This window comes from Rhinolophus sinicus, chromosome 1 (assembly GCF_057876585.1).
Source record: "Rhinolophus sinicus isolate RSI-liver-muscle chromosome 1, RSI-T2T, whole genome shotgun sequence".
Classification (NCBI taxonomy): domain Eukaryota; kingdom Metazoa; phylum Chordata; class Mammalia; order Chiroptera; family Rhinolophidae; genus Rhinolophus; species Rhinolophus sinicus.
Window position 1 is genome coordinate 166,932,193 of NC_142501.1, and position 16,124 is coordinate 166,948,316.

The 16,124-nt window shown below is 39.2% G+C and overlaps 1 protein-coding gene across 8 annotated transcripts in view; it reads right to left on the minus strand.

Moving 5' to 3' along the window:
• Positions 1-13,849, minus strand: part of WDFY3 (WD repeat and FYVE domain containing 3) — a 247,309-nt gene extending 233,460 nt beyond the window's left edge. For 4 of the 8 annotated variants that reach the window (XM_019731299.3, XM_019731298.3, XM_019731293.3 and 1 more), the window contains exon 1: positions 13,159-13,848. The gene's annotated coding sequence lies outside the window, so the exon portion shown is untranslated. Of the gene's footprint in view, positions 1-13,158 lie in introns of all 8 variants that reach the window. The other 4 variants (XM_019731300.3, XM_019731297.3, XM_019731296.3 and 1 more) reach the window with 2 other exon arrangements.
• Positions 13,850-16,124: the final 2,275 nt, after the last annotated feature.

A 16,124-nucleotide genomic window follows, 5' to 3' on the forward strand; every position in this document is an offset into this window, starting at 1 on the left:
ATTTTAGTAAGACTTCTCTATTTCAGGCATCTGGGAATGAATTGGTAGCCAATTTATTTAGTTTCTGAATTGCTGTTCATACAGCTGTTATAGTGAGTTGAACACTCATGAAGAAAATAGATTAAATGGGAAAATAATAGTGAAATTTTGTTTTATCTATAACTCCAGTAAGACACAACATTCAACATTCTTTACTAAAGTAGTCACTTTGCCATCTTTAACGATTTTTTAAAATAAAAATAAAATTTTTTATTGATCTCTTAATGGTAATAGGTGAGGAAATGCAAAAGTCTAACTCAACACCTGTGCATAGTACTTACCTCTGCTATTTAGAAGAATGGGACAAAAATTTTTAAAATACCAAAACTGATGTAGCCAACATGAGATGTAAGAGCACTTTTAAACTTTAACAAACCTGAAGAAAGCACACCCAGGTCTGATTAATACCCACAAGCATGCTTGATGTTCAATAACAACACCAAAGTAATAATTAGGTACAGGTCTGCAAGCAATCTCCTCCCAGTAAAATCGTGCTTTGCTGAACAGATTTTCACTGGAATGGAATTATACATTGTCAGATGACATTAGGATATGCAAAGCAACAACTAAACTCTGTGCTTAGGTTGATGTCAACAAGCAGAGAAGATATAGAAAAAGGCTAGAATATGAGGATACTTTTAAAGATCTTTCAACACTGGCAAGCAGCGGTCAAAAAGTGGCTCATTTTTTATGAAAGTATTAGGTTGAAAAAATTTGAAGTGCATGAAAGTCCATAGAGAAAAAAAGAATAAGCTTTCTAAAAACAAAACAGAAAACCAATACTCTTCTCCAGGCTATGAATAGAGATCACTAGTATTGCCAGTTGAGAAAGGCTCTTCTGTCCATTTGCCCCCTGCCCTGCCCCAGCCACACACATGCATGTCGGTGGTAACGGTGGCCTCAATGCCTTTTCAGCAGCTGCGATGTCTAGTCGGGTTTCCCCATGCCCTCCTGAAAGTAGAAGCACCTAACACAAGCTGGGAATCACTGAACTTATTATACTTATTTACTCTGGTGACTCAGATTTAAATCTAGGTCTCTGTGGAAAAGGAGATAGAGAACACAAGCACGTGCTATGACACCATATTTCATTAATATTTATTGTATAACTAAAGCAAACTCAAGACTTTCTGCTCTTTATATAAGTTTGATGAAGAAACTACACGTAACCTTCAGAAATGCCTCAGGTTTGACCAGATACTGGTCAGCATCTGCTACACTGAATGACCCAGTCAGAACAAGTCCCCTTCACAGAGAACTTTTCTCTCTTTCTTCCCTTTTCCTCTATCATGTTGCCATTCACCCACATTATTCTTTCCGTCCTTCCTCCTGTCTCTTCTTTAAGCCCGCCCCCAATAGCAAGCTACCTCTTAGCAATGCTGAACTTCATGATGTCAAAATAATTTTTTTAATACTATTTCCCTCAGACATACAGAAATAATTTAAACACTGGAATTTCAGAAATAATGAAACAGCAATAAATCTGTTTTCATATTGATCACAGAGATAACTCATCTAATTTATTTGTGGACTTAGCAAAGGAAATGAAATACAGAGGTGCCAAAAAAATAATACACATTTTAAGAAAGGAAAAAACTGTATTAAAATTACGCTGATGTTACCACTTTGAGCACCTCTTATAATTGCAGAAGTCAAATGTGACTTGTATTCATCTTTTGCTATTGGTATATATTGAGTATTACAAGTTTAATATAGTTTTTCCCTTTCTTAAAACGTGTATACATTTTTGGCACCCTCTGTATATAAAGCACATCTATCATTGATGCAACAGGTCAAATTACCTTCAAAAAGAATACATGCTAGGAAATTCATATTTAGTTCAATTTTCATGGTGACCCAGTAAAATGCTTCAAGAGCAAAAGTAAGGTTTTCATGTTAAAAATGTTTTTTTTTCTACATGTCTTACTTGATTCCTAATCCTTATCGTCATTACGTAAATAATAAAATCAGAATAATTTTTTTCCAAGAAACCTCATCTAATTCATTGATAGTGAAATCAATTGACTTTATAATTTTCTATAATTCTGATATAAGTAAATTTCAGTTTTCACCAAGAAAAAGCTATCAATCCCCCAGATACTCAGACCAAACATCTTAGGGTCCCCCTTATCATTTCAACTGAAAGTAATCTTTCTACTCCCTAAGTATTCACAGAACTTCTGTGCCTCTCAGACAGACTAATCACATACTATTCAATTATTTATGCATCTGTCTTATCTCCACTGTATTATAAAGTTATTGAGAGCAGAACTATCTATGTAGTTCTAATAGAACCCAGCACAGCACAATATATTAATAAATGTTTAGGAAAAAATTTTTAGAATTATTAGTACACATTATAGCATCATTTGAGAATCTACTTACAGTGTATCATCATTTTGGGAAATAAGAACTAGGTTCCCAGAACAAGTTCAATCCCTTATACTTGATCTAATTTAGTTATTAGTCATTACATAAACAAATCAAGCTAAATAAAATTAGGCAATCAATATACAATAAGTTTTGATTTTTCTAAAAATAACTGACATGGAGTTTATTTCATTTGTTTACTTAAATATGGTATTTATCATCTAAACCACCTAATACTGTGTTTTAACGAGCAATGTGCCACAGGGAAAGAACTTGGGCTTTAGAGTCAGAGAGACCCAGGCTTTAATTGGGGAAATTAGATTATTAATTTACTCAGGGTTTTCTAGAGTGAATAAAGAAACATACTAAAACATGTATTGTTATTCTTTCAATTGATAAGGAAGTTTTAGAATTCCTAGGAGTGACAGTAAACATTTATTTTCTTAAGACAATTTTCTGATAACATGCTTATTACTTAAGTATATTCATTCACTCAATGCTTACTGAAGGCCAGTTACATGCCTCTGTCTTTGTGTTAGAGAATAAAATTTGTTGAAATACATTATATAATATGTGGTAATGTTCTACAACTATTTATTCAACTACACTATAAAAAAAACCCTCCTAACTTTTCCAAAATCTCCTCTATATTACAGTGGGAGCAAGTACATAATAAATATCCCTTGACTAACTGACTCATATTTCTTTCTTTATATTCTGTTACATGTTAAGAATGAAAGTTTCCAGTAAGCAAACATCATAATGATTAAACAAAGAAGTCCAGCAAAGAGGAATTAAGAAGGATGCCATGTAATTAAAGTTTTACGTGACTATATCTAAGGCTGTGAATGAACTACTTGGTGGAAAATAATCATCCATTTGCCTAGTTAACTTTCACCCTTTTTATAGGAAGCGCAAAGCAGAACATACCTTTGGTGTGTTGCCTATGGAAACAAGACACAGAATGCGAATTTGTTCAAGCTAACCTTTTCACCCTTTGAGAACAAAAATATCAACATTCTTGCATTTGTCAACATTTTTCAAAATGAGCAAGATCATTATGTTTTTTAGCAACAAAACACAAGTCAGTATTGTACTACAGTTATGTAAGATGTTATCACTGAGTAAAGGGTGATGAGTGAAGGGTACACGGGACTCGACCAGCAATTTTCGCAACTTCCTGTGAGTTCGTAATTACTTCAAAATTTTAAAATATATGTAAGGTAATGAAGTTTTGAGTATATGTTAGAGAAATTAAAACAAGTAAATAAGTTGCTTTTCTAAACACCAACACTCAAAAAGTACTAAGAGATTTGGATATTTTGAGACGATATTTGTGGGATTCTTTTTAGAGTATTGCATCCTGTGTACAATAATTAATCACATCTTAAGTTATGGAATTTATTAAGCAAAATCTATGTGTGTAGATGCTTTGCTGAGGGCAAGACAATACAAACAAATTAGTTGTCTTCCCTAAAGAAAATAGCAGATAATACAAAATAATTTCAGCTTTTGATTTTTTAATATCAGGGTAATGGCTATGTATCGGATTCCTAGTTTTCTTAGGTTAATATTAAATTAATTGGCCTCCTTTAAGTCTATACCGGCTGGAGAACAGAGGGAAACAAGCTAGGAAGAAACATTACACAGGGAGTTCAGGAAGCCGGGCCTGGTATTAAAAATACGTAGCAGATTCATCAAATGTTACCTATTAACACATTGCAAAAATCACCCTGTAACATGATGTCTCTCACAACGTAAGTACTAAGGGCTTAAGAAACTGAGGAAAGCTAAAAGAATTAGCATTAGAACTCAATTATCACTATTACCTGAGGGTCTTGGAGTGGAAAGGATTGTGGCCAACAGATGAAGAGCCAGAGGCCAGACAGGATTGGTGACCTACAAGGTAACGCAGCTCCCTAGCAGCAGACATAGAACAAGAATTCAAATCTCTTAATTTCTGGGTCTCTGAAGTGTCATTATAAATAGGCACTTATCTTTTACAAGTAGTAATAATGAATACTTTAAAGAGATTTAGGCCATACACAAAAGAATCAAACAACTATACTTAGTTTATGAAAAAAAAAAAAAATCCTCATCCAGTAGTCTTCTAAACCTCAAAATACAAGTACAGTATTTTAAATCCACTGTGGCTTCACGTATATTTAGTTGATTTAAAGTTACTAATCTAAGCTTGCAATCTCATCAAAATGCATAATTACAGTAGCTGTTTACTACATAGAGATTCAGTTTTCTCAAGGTGTAAAGGTATCTGCTATTGGGTTGGCATCAAGATAGAAAGGGTTGGCACAGTATACCCACAAATCTCAAGCTTGCTCAGGTAATGCATCACCACAGTGCTCTTGTGTGGAATATCACAAAACAATGATACCTCTCAAGAATTAAAAAAGGTGCTTGTCAAGGAACTCCCAACAAGCCTTTGCTCCTATCTTATTGGTCCAAATCAGCTTAGGCTCGCCTGACCCCGAACCAATCACTGCAGCCATTATGGGATTGCTACTGCTGCCTGAGACAGAGCACCAGAATGGGAACCAATTTGGGAAGTTCACTTCAGTGACCATTATTTAGACCCATGAAATCACATCGGGAAAAAGTAGAGATATAGGATCGAAGAGAACCCAGGCCTGTACCCCGCAGAATTCCAATATTTAGAGGCTGACCTGAGAAGTCAGAGGAGACAGCAAAGTACGAGTATACGTATACATGTTAAATTTAAACTAACTAGATACATTAACATTGTGCCAAGTCACATACTAATATAGTATACACAAATAGAAGCATGCGACAAAAATTAAAAAAAAACACAACTTTATGAAAGAAAACTTAAATCTGCGTCATTAATGATTTTCCTTAAAGAAAGCCAATGTGCAAATTTAATAGTAAAACCATTCTCTTACAGAAATAAAACCAAGGCCAGAATCATGCATAACCATTCAAACAACAACAAAAGCCAACCCCAAAAGTAAAACAAAAACTTAGTAAAATTACAGTGTAGTTGGTTGAAATACAGATACTAACCACATTAAGTGAACTAAGACACACGAAGTATTTCATATACAAAAATACTACAGGGCATAATACCATCACTAGGCCTGTCACAATGGATTACAACACTGTGCAAGATCAATAATCCAGTATTTCTGATCTATTATACACAGATAGTCCATTGTGCACAATGAGTTTTGGTTAACCAAAAAGGGAGGAAACATGACTCCCATCACTAACAGGCAGAATTTGAAATGTTTGGTGTCATGATGACCCTGCTTCCGCACATAACGATACTGAGGATTTCTCAATGACTTTCCCTTGCAGGCACTGTAGGGGAGGAGGGTCAGACAGGACACGGAAGCCTGAGATGTAAGGACTGGGGGATTTGGAGTTACCAGGGACAGTTCTAGGCTGAAGGTGACACCTAGTTCTGGGATCCAAGGGTCTGTGCTGGAGCCGCCACTTCTACAGACTTCGGTGGTGAGACAAAAACCCAAAGGCCTGCACCAGTACAGTCAGGTGAATAAACCCACTGCAACTGCTTGTTCAACCAAATGAAACACATTAAGAAATACTGTCGACCTTATTTCTGGTAATAGACTTCCCACACTCTGCAGGGCTCCCACTGAGTTGTTTATAGAAGTGATATTCTAGACCTATCAGTGTCTTGTTTATTAAAGATTCAGGGGGCCAGTAACAAAGTAAGCTCAAAAAATTCCCACCAAAGAAAGGAAAACAGAAGTGTAAATGAGACAAAACATTGTGCAATGAACCCTATCTATTTAGCTTGGCGAGAAGTTATCTACATTTCTTTTCTTTTTCTTTCTTTCTTTTTTTTTTTTACATTTCTTTATTATTACATTTGCTTATAATGAATAAATGAATGAATGAATTTCTAAGTATTTGGCATTTCTTGAGCATGTGATTAGAGGAAGGATAAGGCCATAGAGAAACATGTTAAGGGATTTAGGAGAAGCTTGCCCATGGGCTTAAGGGAAGCAGAAGAAAGAAATGGCAGAGGCTGGCACATAGATGTGCACTCAATCATTCACCAAATATTTACTGAGCACCTATTATGCACAGCTCATTGCCCTGGCACTAAATGTACACTGGTCAGCAAAACAGACAGAATCCACATCCGTATGAGCTAGCAGCCAGTGTACAATACTGTTGGGTGATCTACTCAGTTTTCAATGATTAATCCCATTTTCAGCAATTCTATAATTCGACAAACATTATTTCAATAAAAGAGGAATTCAGAGGTTAAAAACAAATCTTGGCACTCAGTCCACAGAGAGGAGACAAACAAATAAAGCAGCTATTAAGCAGGGGTATGACAATGGGTGCTAAGGGAACACGGGCAGGGACAACCAAGCACTATTCCGGGTAGAAGGAAAGGCTCAGGACCAGGAGAGGGTGGCATGCTTCAGGAACTTCAAGTAGGAGACAGGAATGCATCTCTGCCCATGCCCAGGACCCACACTGGGCACAAACTCACTGGGCTTAGAAATCCAAGTCCTTACGCGGCCTCCATGGTCTGCCGGAGCCTCCACCACCCAGACCTCAGCTCTCGCCTCCCTCCAGCCAACCCCGTGCTGCTCTCCGAACAGGTCAAGTACCCTCCTGCTTCAGGGCCTCAGCACCTGCTCTTCTCTCAGATCGAAAACTCTCCCTCAAATGCTGCAAGCCTCTGCTCAAATGTCACCTTAACAGAGAGGCCTTCTCATAGAGCCTTTATACATGGCAACCCCCCCCCCCACACACACACACACACACACAGCTCCGGACCCTAGAAGGCCCTTACCCAGCCTGGTTTCTCCATGGCACTTACTACCAACGGACAATATATACACTTGTTATCTGTCCCCCAACTAGAATTTAAGCTCCTTGATAAAACTCCATCACCTAACACTGTGCAGAGCAGATAGCAGACACTCAAAACTTTTTTAAAAGAATGAACAAAAGAACACTGTCAGAGATGAGACCAGGGAAGCTGGAGCCAGGTCATACAGAGCTTTGTATGACCTTTGTAGACTAGGGCTCCATGCTTTAACGGCACTTTGATAATCACTTAGGATGTACTAAAAGATTTTAAGAAAAAAGAAAAAAATGCATATGGAAACCATCAAAATTTCGTATTTTTCAAAATTAAAAAAGAAAAGACAATTCATTTTGGAAAGGATGTGAGGGGAATTCATGAGAAAGGGTGTGGGGAACTGATGAGAAGGAGAGCATTTAGAGGACCACTGTAATACTTTGGCAGAGAAACATGGGCCTGAATAAAACCCTTTGAGGAGGGGGTTGAATAGGAGAAATAGAAGATAAAAGCAATTGGACTTGATGCTTAACTATATATGGAAACTGAGGAAGACTGAAGAGTGAAACATGACAGCAGGCTTCCATCTAGGGACAGGGTACATGATAATGGCATTTCTCAAACTGAAAAGACAGGAAGAGAGAAAACATTTTGGGGGAAAGATTATGAGTTAAAGTTTGGACATATTGAGGTTGACATGTCTATGGGACACCTCAGTGGCTACATCTAAAGCAGGAGTTGGATGTGTGAATCTAGAGTTAAATAGTAGAAGTTGAAGAAATGCTTTATAATTTTTTAAAATCTAAACTTTTTTTAAAGAAACGAGTTTTCCCAGGTTTCAAAAAACAAAACAAAAACCTGCAGTTAAAAAAAAAAAAAATGTTAACAGCTAAGTATTAGAATCCCCTAATGATGGTTCCTTTTAAAAAAAAAGCAATTCCAGTAGCAAGAAAGGAATTGCACAATAAGAAACTCAAGAAATGTCCGTTAAGTGCTATAGCCGTCGTAGAGAGATCATGAATGATGACCAAGCCGAAAAAGATGTATTTAGCAATGTCGGCCATAAACTTCCTATGTTGGTTAAAATACTACTGGAAATAAGAAATAATAAGCCAAAAACATTTTTAGGAGACCACATACCGTGTCTTATATTAATTTTTGCTCCAAAAGACGCATTAGAGCTGATGGTCCGACTAGGTCTTATTTTCGGGGAAACATGGTATAACATATAACAAACAGCTAAAATTTTAATAACTGACAATACTAAGTGTTGCCAAGGATGCAGAACAACTGAAATTCTCTTACATTGCTACTGGTAGGAATGAAAATGGTATAGTCGTTTTGGAAAACAGTTTAGCAATTCAATATAAAGTTATTGATATTGTTAAGTATACACTTATCATAGGACCCAGTAATCTCACTCGTTTGTACACCTCAAGAAAACTGAAAACATCTGTCCCTCACATACAACTGTACAAAATTGTTTATAGCAGATTTATTCATAATTGACCAAAACTGATAACAACTCAAATGTCTAATTCATGAACTGATAAACAAATTGTGGTACCTCAATATTATGAATAATATAAAGGAACAATAATACAAAGGAACAAAGTCAGTGGTGTGCTAGAGTGGGCTGGTATGGTACCAGCTGGTGAGAACCCAGTTTAATTTATAGGAATTCTGCCAGCTGGTTTAGGTAGCTTAATATAAGCCATGATTAGAGTATATAAACTGCAATAATTAGCAAATGCTACAAATCAGGGATTTTTTTTCTCTTTGGAGAGCAGGTTGTTATAGTATTTATCAGAACACTACTAAATAACTTACTGATACATACAACTTAATAAATATCAAAAACATTATGCTCAGTTAAAGAAGACACAAAAGACTATTTTATATGATTTCATTTATATGATATTCTAGAAAAAACAAAACTATAGGGACATTAATTAGTTAATGGTTGCCAAGGGCTGCAAGTAGAGAGAGAGGACTGACTACAAAGCAACATGAAAGAATTTTTTGGTGTGATGGAAATGTTTCATATCTTGATTACGGTGGTGATTATCCAATTGTGTACATTTTTCAAAACTATTACTACATGTAAATTATACTTCAATAAACCTGTCTACAAAAAAATTAGGAATCATTTATCTCATTTCTTTTCCAGATGATAAGTGCATCATACATACAAAGGAGGAACTGGAACTTATCAGTGGAAATATCAGAAAGGCAGATTTTAACACACATCAATAGAAAAAGATTGAAAATGTCAAAAAAGAAAATGAACTTGTAATCAATCCCATGAAGTATGGAAACCAGTGGCTGAATGATCCTGCCAATGATGCTGTAGAAATGATCCTACTGAGTGTGATTTCAGACTACGGTAATATCATTAAGACAGATCAGCATCACTAAAGTGTCCTAGAATCAGAGCCAGGGGCACTCAAATTCCATCATATTGTGTTTTGAACGTCTCAGATCCACTTTTCAATTTTAACAAAACATCAGTTACTCATTTTACAATCAAGCAACTGCTATCATTGACTCAAAATCTAGTATATGAGGTGTAATCAAACAATACGGTGAATGTTCAAATTAAAAAAAATTATTACAGTAAAAGACATATTGCCATTAATCCCCTTCAAAATACTCTCCCTCACTTCGAACACACTTATCCCATCATTCTTGCGACTTTCTAAAGCAGTTCTGGAAGTCCCTTTAGTGAGTGTCTTTACTTGCGCTGTCATGGCTGCCTCAATGTCCTGAACTGATTCAAAACATTTTATCTTTCATGGTTATTTTGACTTTGGGGAAGAGGCAGAAGTCTCACGGTGCCAGATCCAGTGAATAAGGTGGATGAGGACACACTGCAATGTTTTTATTTGCCAAAAACTGCCATATGAGAAGCCGTATGTGACACAGAGGCTTTCCACTGTGATCAACAAATACAGTGAATGCTGCTGCCAAGTGCCATCCAACGGAAAGGCAGGGATCTTCAATACGGGAAGTGGCACATCGAACCTTAATAACAGTGTGTGACAAGTTTCACAACTTGTTCAGTTCAGTCAGTAGGGTGTGAGCTACGGTTGAGAGAAGGTGTGTTCTCAAGTGTGCCATAAATCATCTTCCATCATGACAACACTCCATGTCACACATCGCTTCTGGTATACATCAATTTCTGTCAAATAAAAACATTAGGGTGTCCTCAGCCACCTTTTTAACCGAATCTGGCACCGTGCAACTTCTGGCTCTTCCCCCAAGTCACAATGACATTGAGGCAGCCAATACAGCACAACTAAAGACACTCATGAAAGAGGACTTCCAGAACTGCTTCAGAAACTGGCAAGAATGATGGGATAAGTGTTGCTCGAAGAGTGGGAGAGTATTTTGAGGGGACTTAATGGCAATGTGTCTTTTACTGTAATAATTTTTTTAAATTTAAACATTCACCATATTGTTTGATTACACCTCATAGCCTTCCTTGTTGTTAGGAGTGCTGGCTCTGGCACTAGACTGTCTGAGTTCAAATGTTGGCCCACCAGTGGCTGTGTGATTTTGAACAAGTGCCTCTAAAATATCTATTTCCTCATCTGTAAAATGGGATTAACATTTTCCTAAGGTTTCAATAAGAACGCGTGAAAAATGATTTCTATGGGCAAATTCTCAACAACAAACATTTCTTAGCTATAACTGGAAGTAAAGAATATGAATTATCAAACCTAATTCTCTAAGAATTTTAACTTTCCAAATATAGAGGATTTATACTTTAATTATATACCCACTAATTCATCTTTTGTGGAGACATCCACACATTCCTTTTGAGAATGTGATAACTCCAAGGACTCTTTACCCAGAGAAAATCGCATATATAGGCATACCTAGTTTTATTGCACTTCATTTTATTGTGCTTCACAGATGTTTATTTTTGTTTTTTGTTTTTTACAAATTGAAGGCATGACCCTCCACCAGCAAAAAGATTCCTGCTGGCTTTACTGCTATGGTCTGGAACCAAACCCACAATATCTCCAAGGTATGCCTCTGTATGTTATATTATGCATATATTTCTGAGGTTTCAAGGACCTTCTGAAACATATGCATGAAATTAAGAAAGCCTGATATAAACTCTTAAAATTGCAAAGTTGAGCAGTGGATTTAAGAATTTCAAAGCAGAGTATCCAACTAATATTGAATTACACACTGTCATTTACTTTTTTAAAACAGAGTTTGCAAGTACCGTGTTCCCCCGAAAATAAGACCTAGCCGGACAATCAGCTCTAATGCGTCTTTTGCAGCAAAAATTAATATAAGCAATATTACATTATAACCAGTCTTATGTTATAGTAAAAAAAAGACCCAGTCTTATAGTAAGGTAAGACCGGGTCTTATATTAATTTTTGCTCCAAAAGACGCATTAGAGCTGATTGTCCGGCTAGGTCTTATTTTCGGGGAAACACCTTAAGACCAGACATCGTGTTTTCTAATTTCTATCTCCTTTACGCAGAAAATTTAAATTAGAAATCTAAATTTTTTACATGCATCGATTTCAACTCAGAAAAACTAGTAGAAACCTGTATTTCTAGCAGTTTAAGAATGAATGACTCAAAGTGTAACATGCAATACCCCTGCTCAACAACTGTGGGAAGAGTTCTCAAGTCAGTCTAATGCAATATGTACTTTTAAACATAAAAACATACCAACCTAATTAATTTCTATGCATATAGTCCCATAATAAAGTTTTAATTTTTTTTACAGCTGGACCTATGCACTAATATTACATCGTTGCTGTTTTGTTTTTTTTTTTACTAATCAATAGATTTTTTTATTCTGTTTTATGTTATGTTTGTTATATAGCCTGATGGTGGAAACTAATTGTTTTCCACCTGCTATCGAATAATTCCAACCTGGAAATATGTTGCTATCTCAAAGCAAAGGTTTTGTTTTTCTTTTTTAATTGTTTCGTTTTCAGACTATAATAGTTGGCTAACCAACTCATACCCATTATGGAACAAAAAAATAGTTTTTCGTATGCATTAGCACCATTCTCCCACAGGCAATAACCATTTTTAAAGTACTGGAAGTCAAGACAAGGGTTCACATACATAGTAAACATCCTTTCAATCAGGTTTTATCAGATTATTTCAGTGAAAGGGAGACCTAATACTGTAGACATCCGAATTCAATGGTAAAATCAATGAAACGCAGCATCTGAGGATCAAACACTGGCCAGGTTGCCAAATGAGTGTTGGTCAGAAAGGTCACATCTGCTTTTAAAACCTCACCGTAACCGTGAATGTTTGCGATGCCTCCGCATCCCGGTACAAGAAAAGAAGAGGGCAAACACACAACACAGGAGCATCTTTGGTTCCTTCCATGAACGAAGGGTTTCCAGCACAGGGCGTGGGGGAGGGGGCAGCGGGTTCGAGAATAAGCCAGGAGAGGCCCGCAGCCCTGGAGACAGCGCCCGAGGGCTGGAGGCCTCACACGGCAGCGCCCTGGCGTTGGGGGCTCCAGAAGCGGAGACCCCGTTGGGGGGGCCCGGGCCAGACCCCCATTCCTGGACCGCGAGGTTACGCCCCCACTGCTTACTAAGAGGTAATGTTCAGCCCTCTGCTCCCTCATCCCCCGAAATACCCCAGCATCGCTCCCAACCGCCAGCCGCTGGTGACCCCGACCCCGACCCGACCGCGATGGCGCCCTCTCCAGGCCGCAGTGGAGGACACACACCAGGCCACCAGCTCTGATGGCAGCAGCGACGGCGACACGGGGCAGCGCGGTCCCGGGGGACGACGGCAGCTGGGCCGCGGCTTGTCCCCAGGGGCAGCGGGCGCAGGGCCGCCAGCTGGCAGCGCCTCCGCCCCGCACGAACAAAGCGGCCCGTCGCGCGGGGCGCGGGTGGGGGGGAGGTAGCAGGGGGCACTCACCGGGGGGCGGGCGGAGCGGGCGGGCCTGGCCCCCAGCGGGGACCGCGGCGGACCGGGGCTCCGCACCGAGGGCGCGCTGGCGACCGAGAGGGGGCGACGGGAGCAGCGTCCGCGGCGGGGCCCGGGAGCCCCGCTGCGGGGGACGGGGCTGCGGGCCGGGCTTGATTCGGCGGCCGCGAGGTGCAGGAACCGGTCTGCCGGGGCGGGCAGCGGCGTTAGGCGGCCGGGGCAGCGACGCCGCCGCCTTTCCCTTCTCCTGCCTGGGTCCCTGTTCCCCCGCTTCCTCCTCCTCGCCGGGTCCCCGCCGCCGCCTCAGCCTCGGCGCTTCTCCGGCTTCTCCTCTCCATCAAGGCCGGGCCGACCCGCAGGGACCATCCCGGAAAGTGAGGGGTTGTTGCCGTTCCCCGCAGCTGTTGGTGGCCATCTTTAATCCTCCTCCTCCTCCTCCTCCTCCTGCTTTCTCCACCTCCCGCCGGCTGCCTGACTGACTGACTCTGGATCCTCCTCTTTCCCTTCCTGCTCCTCCTACTGAGCCGGCCGCAGAAATTGCAGCCGCTCTTCCTCTCTCCCCTCCTGCCTTTCCTTCCTCTTTCCTTACTTCCTTCCCTCCCCTCTGCTTCCCCCTTTCTCACTCTTACTGGCAGGATTCGCCCCCTTTTGCAGGCAGCGGGTGCTGAATGCTCCTAGCTTGAGTGTGGCCCACATTTTCACTCCTGTCCCTCGCCTCCCTTCCCATCCGGACGCACACACCCGGCTTCCTTCCCCTCGCCTTACACTCAGCCGCTCGAGTTTCCCTCTCCCAACCCCCTGCTCCTCTCCCGCGGTCCTCACCCTCTTGAGTTCCAATTTCCCCTCAGCCTCAGCTGAGAAAGGACAACGGGGTTCCGCTCTCCTGACCCCTACACCCATTTGCTGGATGCTGTCAGACTGCGATGGAAGAACGGGAGACTGCGTTAATTTCACTCTAGCTGGAGTACAAAAGGACTGCCCACGCCAGCTATTTTACTATGCAGCTTTGAAACTCCTGGATGGTGTCGTGTTTGGCTCCGGTGCATCATAGGACCCAGGAGTTAAACAGCCCAGTCTCAAATGTTGCCTTCCCTCGGTGACCTTGAGCCGGTCGCCTTAAGATTTTAGGGGTTTTCTTTTTTGTAAAGGGCATTAGTCATACCTTTGCAGTTGTAACAAACACAGTGTTTAGACGAAACGAGCATGCTTTGGTAAAACTAGAACCGCCAAGTGATCATCAGTTTGTCCCTATGTTGTTTGTTCCTAATCAATCCAGTGGACAATTTGGGGCAGGCTTCAGTTCTGGGAATGGAGGCAAATTGAGTCAGCAGTTATTGAGTGGACTCCCTTAAACAGGCTTAGAGTGGGGAAGTGGTAATATCGTTCTTATGACAAACTTGTTTTTCCTAACACTGCAATCTACCCAAGCTTGTGAATTTCCTCTAGTAAAGATGAAGCAAGCTGGACTTGCTGTTTGCTTCTCTTCAGCCACTCTGCCATTGGCCAATTGGAACCGTTTGTAAGGATTCACTTACCGATCACTACAAGATTGGGCACTGCTGACAAATAAATATAGGCGATATTAGATGTGAGTGCTTTGTGATTGAAGTGGGGGGGCGTCACAGTTTCTGCATCTTTGGGACAGTGGCTATCAAAAAATAGCATCTTGCTCCTTCAGAATAAGATGACTAGATGTGTTCAGAGGTTATTTCCTTCCACAGGCCAAGTATGAGGAGAAATGTTTTAAAATGTAGTTTTGAATCCAATCCAAAATGAATTTTTAAGTTTAAATATAAAATTCTATTATTACAAAAATGTATTTCAAAGCTCTTTGAAAAGATGCCTAAACAAACCTAAAAATATAACTTAATAAAAAATACTAGTATGCTTTGCGTGGCTGGGAGGTGGGGTTCTAATCTTTTTCTTTGATCCTTAGCCTGCACCCAGTTAGTTTCCAGATCTCAGTTGCCATCTTTAAATACCAGTAATTCTATTTGAAATCAACAACCTGCATCAGCATCTAAACCCAAATAAAGTTTTTAACACAGCTTTATATAATATGTTTTGGAATAAATTATAAAAAACAAAGCATGTATATGGTGTGGGAGCGTGTGTGTGTGTCTGCATGTGTGTTTTCTTTTTGGACTTTCAGTGTTTATTTAGATTTTGTGTTTCTCCAGACTATTACTAGACAAAATTACTACAAACTTCTAAACTCATATTTCCTTATAAAACTATATATTTGCAGAAAAAATAAAAAAATTGGATAAAATGAATACAGAGTGAGTAAATAAATCAGTTGATGTCTTTTAAACACTGAGACCAGCATGCATTCTAAAAGGAGGTTTTCAGTTCAATGTGAGGTTTTACAAATCTTATCATTGTGATTTTATTTATACTGAAGAAAGAAGAGTTCTACATTTTAAAATTCATGAATCCTTTAATTATAAATTTTTTGTAGAAAGATACGTTGCTATAAAGTTCACAGGAAGATCAATGTGCAAATTCAGCTACTTCTTGTTAATGTCTTACTAACTGAAAATCTCACAAAGATTTTTCAGTGATATATAAAAAAATGTAGCAAGATTTTTCATTTTTACTAAAACCATATAAACATGTAATAATGGATAGTATTCAGAGAAATCAGACCCTTTGCATTTACTTATTAGCAGCTCTGTTTCAGATCTGTCATTATTATAGCCCTTACCTTTTTCAGTCTTTGTTGCCAGCTAAGTATAGTTTCTCTGTCATCTTAGGGTATAATAATATAATAAAGGTATAATAATAATAATAATAATGATAAAGGTCAGATCAGGTTTTCCTGTAACATGATTATTATTTCATATATATTCATTCTCAGATAAACTCAAGGTCCTCCATCATAAAACAAAGAATTGTATCAATGTGGATAAAGCCTTTGTGCAGAGGCCAGATGGAAAGGGATTGAGGCATGTGCA